We start from the raw sequence: 7523 nt of genomic DNA on the forward strand, positions 1-7523 counted from the left end.
TCATCTTTCAGGAAGACTGAAGGGAATTCAGTCAGAAAGACATTATTTACCTGTGTGCAGATATGAATTCCAGTAAAGAGAGTTCTGGAACCTGTCATACCCTATGTGTCAGCTGCATCCAGGTCACCTTCCCTGAATTACCCCTGTCCTCCCTCCAAGGATGGGGATGACACCTAATTTTAACACAGAAGATTATTACAATCTTCTCTAGGGCCTTCGTTCCCCCCAGACAGTAAACTCTTTGAGAGCAGGAGCTGTCTTACATATTTTCTTATCCCCAGAGGCAAGGACAGCTCTTGGCACTCAATAGGCACTCAATTGTGAAGTGAATGGGCTGGTGTGGGGAAAGGTAAAAGGTGGAAAGGCAGAGACCCCAGGAGAAGAAGGGTCCATGAAAGGCAAAAGCAATTTCTTCTTCCTTCCTCCCCAACTCTAGCCATTGTGGAGAGAGGGAGAGGAAGGGGTGCTGGGTAAATCAGAGGGGATGATTTCAATTCTTTGAGGAAGGCATGGGGGAGTGGAGGGAGGGATGCTTCTCCACTGTTTTAGTGCAGATCCAGCTGATGCATTATCCCCAGTCTCACCACCCATTCAAATTCTTCCCCCTTCTTTGGGGTCCTGAGATGGGATAATGGAAAGAGGGCAGGCTTGGAGGCTGGAGTCCTGGATATCCATCCAGCTTTGCTCCCGGGTGATGCTGTAGACTGATGAGTTAAGCTCTGGACTCTCAGGTATAGATGTCTGAAATGGAAGGTTCCTCTTCACAAGAACATTGTGAAGATTAAAGGAGATTCTATCTAAAGTTCCTGGCAAAGAGTACATACGCTACAAAGAAGCAAGCTACTTCCCCTCTCAATCCCAACCTCTGCCCCCCAAACCCTTAATGCTTCCTCTGGCCACATTGATCTGTCTCTTTCCTGAAATCATACGAGTCATAAAATGTTGGCTTGCAGATATGTAGGATCTTATATCATTATCCTGTGGTTGTGGTATGTTTGTTTTACTCTCTTCTCTTAAACAAAGTGTGGAGGTGCCAGATACCACGGCTTTTGAGCTCTTTCTGCTCCTCTTCTCTCTGGCCTAGTTTGGGTGCTTGTCAGGTGTCTCATGTCATCAGTCATGAATCTGCCCTGAAAAAGCTGTTTGTGCCACCTCCTCACTCTCTCTGGGGCTTCAGCCCATGCAGATGGTATTTGGTAGATTGAAACAGGGTGTGGGAGGGGTCCGAAGAGCAGGAGCTCTTTTTTTTTTTTTTTTAAAGTGAGTGAGTTTTTGTTCTGTTTTGGTTTTTAACTTATTTATTTATTTTTGGCTGTGTTGGGTCTTCGTTTCTGTGCGAGGGCTTTCTCTAGTTGCGGCGAGCGGGGGCCGCTCTTCATCGTGGTGCGCGGGCCTCTCACTATCACGGCCTCTTGTTGCGGAGCACAGGCTCCAGACGCGCAGGCTCAGTAGTTGTGGCTCACGGGCCCAGTTGCTCCGCGGCATGTGGTATCTTCCCAGATCAGTGCTCGAACCCGTGGCAGGCAGATTCTCAACCATCGCGCCACGAGGGAAGCCCAGAGCAGGAGCTCTTAATGAGCTCAGGAGAGAATCATTTGATTAAATAATTCATATCTTTATAGGGATAACAGAGCAGAATATTTGACTTTCAGACTGTTAAAACTTGAAGTGGTCCCTACCTTCAAAGAGTCTACAGTTGAAGGAAGGCAGACAAATGTTTTAAAAGATACACAATAATACCAAGGCACATTCTGAAGAAGCTAAAGAAGACACAAAAATGGAGAATTCCACTGTATTTGTTTTGAATTAACCAGCCCCCTACTGATGGATTTTTGGTTGTTTCCAGCTTTTGCCTTTACAGTGCTGTGGTAGATGTCTTCATACATCTTGCCTTCAATTATCTTATTTTTATTATTAACATTAACAATTTTGGGGAATTCCCTCGTGGTCCAGTGGTTAGGACTCCTCGTGTCCACTGCCAGGGGCCGGGTTTGATCCCTGGTGAGGGAAGTAAGATCCCACATGCCATGCAGCAAGGCCAAAAGGAAACAAAACAAAAACATTAACATTTTTTTTGTTAGAAACATTTTTAAATTGAGGTATGATGTACATATAGTGAAATGAACAGAACTTTAGTGACTCAAACGATGAATTTTAACAAATACATGCAGCTATGTCACCCACACCCCTATCAAAATATAGAATGTTCCCTTCACCCTAGAACGTTCCCTTTACTCCCTTTCATTTAGTCCCCCTTCCCCAACCAAGCATCCACTGATCTGGTGACTATGACCACAGAGTAGTTTTGCCTGTTTTAAAACTTGATACAAATGCACTCACAGAGTATGGTCTTCTCTGTGTCTGGCTTTTTGCCTTTGGCATAATATCTATGTGATCCATCCATGTTGTTGTATGTAACAGTAGTTCTTCATTTTAATTGCTGAGTAGTATTCCATTGAAGATTGGGCCACAGTTTTTGGGTATTTGAGGGTATTCTGAGTTTTTGGCTAATACAAATAAAGCAACTACTAACATTCTTGTACATGGTTTCTATAGACATATATCTTGATTTCTCTTGAGTAAATACCAAGGAATGTACATGCTGGTTACAGATTCCTTGTTGTTTTACTTTATTTGAAGATCCAAAACTAATTTCCAAAGTAATCATTTTATATTCCTATAGGCAATGGATAGGAATTTGGGTTGTTCCACATCTTTGCCAACATTTACAGTTATTAATCTTTTTACTGTTAGCTTTTCTGATGGGTGTAGTGGTTTCTAACTGTGGTTTCAAAGTTTTGACTTTGTATTTTCCCAATTGATGCTGAGAACTTTTTCATATATGTATTGTCCATTCATGTACCTTCCCTTTGTAAAGTGCCTATTTAAGTCTTTTACTCAGTTTTGTTGTTGTTGTTGTTTGTCTTTTTATTATCAAGTCATAGCAGTTGTTTATATACTCTGGATACAAATCCTTTGTCAGATACATGTATTGCAAACATTCTAACAAAGGAGTTTCTTTTTTAAAAAAAAAAAATTCTTTGGAAAGCAAAATCTACTGATTTTTCACACATTATTGAGAATAATGGCCCAGATTGTGAGGTCCTAGCCTACAGGAACTTCACATTATTGTCTTTGTATTCAGAAAGTAGGCCAAAGTACTTAATTTCTCTGAGGGATCCAGGAGCTATTGGATAATTCATTCTTCAGGTTGTAAAAGCTATTTCAGAAGATCCCTCTAAAGATTGTGGAAAGAGCTACATAAATGTTAATTCGCTTTCCCTAAGCTTTGGATCCAAAGAATGCTCAGAATCCAGCCCTTCCTCCCAGTCCGCGCCCCCCACCTACCCCGCCCCAAGAGTTTGACACCCAAGGCCTATTTGTGCCTGTGGTCCTTCCTTCATCCTTCTTTCTTGGTTCTATTCACTTCATTCTGGCTTCTGCTCACATTCCTCAAGGAAGTCTCTTCTGGTCAAGGTCACTAAAATAGTACTGTTAATTCTAATGGAGATGTCTATGTCCTCATCTTTCTTTACCTCTCAGCAGCTTTCCCCATACTTGACAACTCTTTTTATTTATTTATTTTGCTCAGTTCTTTTGGATTTACCTCACAAATTTTTTACAAAGTAGTTCTAGTTGGAAGAAAAGAATAGAGAATTATAAGAAAGCTTTATGGAGGCACCATGCAGGTTTGTCGATTTGTAACATTTTAATATCATTTGCTACATGTGGTATACATAGTAAACAGTAGAAACATATGCAGACAGTCTTCATTTTGCATGGTTTTGATATGCATGTGTTTCAGTTAACATTTTCCTGGCCAGGATGGCTTGGTGTGTGTGTGTGTGTGTGTGTGTGTGTGTGTCTTGAATTTGGTGTATGCTTTTTTTACTAAGGATTTTAAAAATCCTCTTGTTAGGTATGTTTTAAGACTGTATAAATTGTTTCTTGCTAAATGTATCATTCTGTAGCATACTTTTTCATTTAACATTGTACATGAGATGAATCCACGTTTATACAAATAGTTCATTTGTTTTCATTGCTGGATAGTAGCCATGGTACGAATATGCTACAATTTCTCTCTCTTTTTCCTCTTCATTGACTTTTAGTTTGTTTTTATCACAGACATGGCTGCCTGCAGTGAACATTTTTGGGTACCTCTCCTTGGTCCCTTGTGTGTCCCGCTAGGATATGTTTGTAAGTGTGGAATTATTGCACTTCTTTACTACGAGATGCCAAATTGTTCTCCGAAGTGATTGTATTAATATATATGTATACTCTGCCCACCCCCCCACGCGCCCTTGTGACATACAGTTCTAGTTTTCTTCTTACCACCCTGGCTGCTCCTTCTCAATCTCCTTTGCCGCCTCCTTTTGCTGTAAATTTGGCATGTTTAAGAGCGTTAACTGGGCTGCTTATTCTGTTCTTACTGCTTTCCTAATCGCTCTAGTTTCACCCAGTCACAGGATTTTAAATATCATCTATACACAGATGGCTCCCAAATATGTATCTCTACATATTTTCATAGTGTAAAAAATAATCGTGTCAAAATTGGTACTCAAATATATTGCAGATCGGATTGTAAATTGGTAATGTTTTTATGAAGGACAATATGGCAATCTCTGTGCAAATTTTTATTTTTTAATTAATTATTTTTTGATTAATTTATTTATTTGGCTGCGTTGGGTCTTCGATGCTGCGCGGGAGACATATATACACTATTATGTATAAAATAGATAACTAATAAGAACATGCTGTATAAAAAACTAAACAGGGGCTTCCCTGGTGGCACAGTGGTTGAGAGTCTGCCTGCCAATTCAGGGGACACGGGTTCGGGCCCTGGTCTGGGAGGATCCCGCATGCCTTGGAGCGACTGGGCCCGTGGGCCACAGTTGCTGAGCCTGCGCGTCTGGAGCCTGTGCTCCGCAACGGGAGGGGCCGCGATGGTGAGAGGCCCGCGCACCGCGATAAAGAGTGCTGAGCCTGCGCGTCTGGAGCCTGTGCTCCGCAACGGGAGGGGCCGCGATGGTGAGAGGCCCGCGCACCGCGATAAAGAGTGGCCCCCGCTTGCCACAACTAGAGAAAGCCCTCGCACAGAAACGAGGACTCAACACAGCCATACATAAATAAATAAATAAACTACATTCCTTTAAAAAAAAAAAAAACTAAATAAAATAAAATTCAAATATTCAAAAAAAAAAGCATTGCATATCTATACAATAAAGTACCATAAGAATAAGAATTTTTTTTTTTTAAAAGGGACTTCCCTGGGGGTCCAGTGGTTAAGACTCTGAGCTCCCACTGTAGGGGGCAGGAATTTGATCCCTGGTCAGGGAACTAAGATCCCACATCCTCATGGTGAGGTTAAAAAAAAAAAAAAAAAGGACATAGGAAGATTTTTTTTTTTTTTTAATGAATTAATACTTGGCTGCAGTGGTTTCTCTTGTTGCGGAGCACGGGCTCTAGGCACGCGGGCTTCAGTAGTTGTGGCGTGAGGGCTCAGTAGTTGTGGCTCGCGGCCTTAGTTGCTCCGGGGCATGTGGGGTCTTCCCGGACCAGGGATCGAACTCATTTCCCCTGCAGTTGCAGGCAGATTTGTAACCACTGCGCCACCAGGGAAGTCCCTGCATTTACTTTCTTTACATATCTTTCAATCATTAAAAGGTAAAATAAGGGCATGATTAGTTAACAAATGCAAGTTGTTTGGTCAAGAAACCGACTGTTTTATTTTATTATTGTTTTTTTGGCCGCGTCGCGTGGCTTGCGGGATCTTAGTTCCCTGACCAGGGATCGAAACTGCGCCCACAGCTGTGAAAGCGCCGAGTCTTAACCACTGGACTGCCAGGGAATTTCCATTTTAAAATTTTATTTTATTATTTTTATTATTATTATTACTGACCAAATCTTGATTTAAGCAGGAAAGCCCAATGTACAGGGCATTTTTTTGGTGGTTGGACACAACACTTGTAGCTTCAGCAATCTCAGGACGCCCTCTAGTGTCCATGTGGGCTCAAGGTCTCAATAATTAGAAGATCAATCACTTTGGAGTTTCACCTAGGACACCTGATTGAAGCCATTTGCCAACACTTCGGGGCTCTCATTATTGGCCCATTCTGTTATCCTTCAAGTTTGCCCATGCCTATCAGACTATGTCACCCTATATTTGGATCAGAAAGTGTGATCAGAGCCCCTCTGTCACATCATAGGCCCAAACAGCTGAGGTATGGTGGAGGAAGGCCTGGAGGTCAACGTGCTGAGGGGTGAGGAGGGGCCTGAGGGTGTAGGAGCCAGTCTGGGGAGCTGCAGCAGCCCCAGGTGCTGAGCATAGAGCACTGCCTCTGGATCACCCTCTCTGACCTCCACGTCTGGTCCCTACCTGTCTGTCTGCCATTCCTGTGACCCCAAGGCAATCAAACACTGATCACTGCGGTGGGAGTGGGGTTCCAGGGTCGGTCAGGTGTGGTCTGGTTTGTCTGATACCGCTGTCTCAAAGCTCCATTCCGATATTAGAAACCAAATCAGACTCATAAATCCTTGCTCTTCCTCCATGAAAGTGGTTCTAGTGTGGTTCTCAAAGTGTGGACCCAGGACAGGCTGCACTGGCATCACCTGGGATGCAATTTTCAGGACCTACCCCAAACCTACTGAATGAGAAACTCCAGGGGTGGGGGCCCAGCACTCTTCATTTGAACAAGCCTTCCAGCAGAATTTTGCTGTTCAAATCAGGCTTCTCTCTCTCTCAAGTCTCAATATTTAGTAGCTGTGATTCCTGAATAGTCAGATGTTGGGACATACTTTCTAGCCAGGAAGCACCTGGTTCCCCAGTCAGCTTAGACTGAGTCCTGGCCTGGCCCAGGCAAAGAAATGAATGTCCTGGATTCTGAGTCATGTTCATTTGTCCTGGGTGTCCACTGGGCTCCTACTTACACCTCAAATTGCAGCTCATATGTTGTCTCTTTTTAAAGGCTTCTGTGACTCCTTGATCAGACCTGACAGACTACATATATGTCCACAAAGCACGTGTGCAGGTTGCACTTACCATTTGCGTTAAAATTTCCTTACCAATCTGTGCCTGAGCAAGACTGCGCCAACCATGAGTGTAAGGAGAGTGTGGTTCCACCAGCCCCAGCTCCTCCTAAAGGCAGCGCCCAGCACAGAGCAGATATTTAATACACATTTGACATATGAATGAATGGTCTCTTATAGAGATAGGGAATTGAAACAGGAAACTACAAGCCAAGAATGACTGGGAGGTCAGCCATCTTCCAGATCAGCCAAGCCCAAATCTCCAGATAACTTGTGTCTTGGATCCACATGCTCATCTGCAACCCTGAGGGTAAGTTCAGTGAAATTTAGATTATCCAGTTGGGATGAGTCATTTGGGGGGTGTGGGGGGGAGCACTTGTTGGCCTTAACATTAGGGAAGTTATCTTTGCATTTGTAAAGAGAAGCCTGTTTGATGTGGGAAGAGGGGAGGGAAAATATCGTTTTAGTATGTGTAGGAGTCTTCAAGAGAAAAACTA

This window comes from Balaenoptera ricei, chromosome 11, assembly GCF_028023285.1.
Source record: "Balaenoptera ricei isolate mBalRic1 chromosome 11, mBalRic1.hap2, whole genome shotgun sequence".
Taxonomy (NCBI): Eukaryota; Metazoa; Chordata; class Mammalia; order Artiodactyla; family Balaenopteridae; genus Balaenoptera; species Balaenoptera ricei.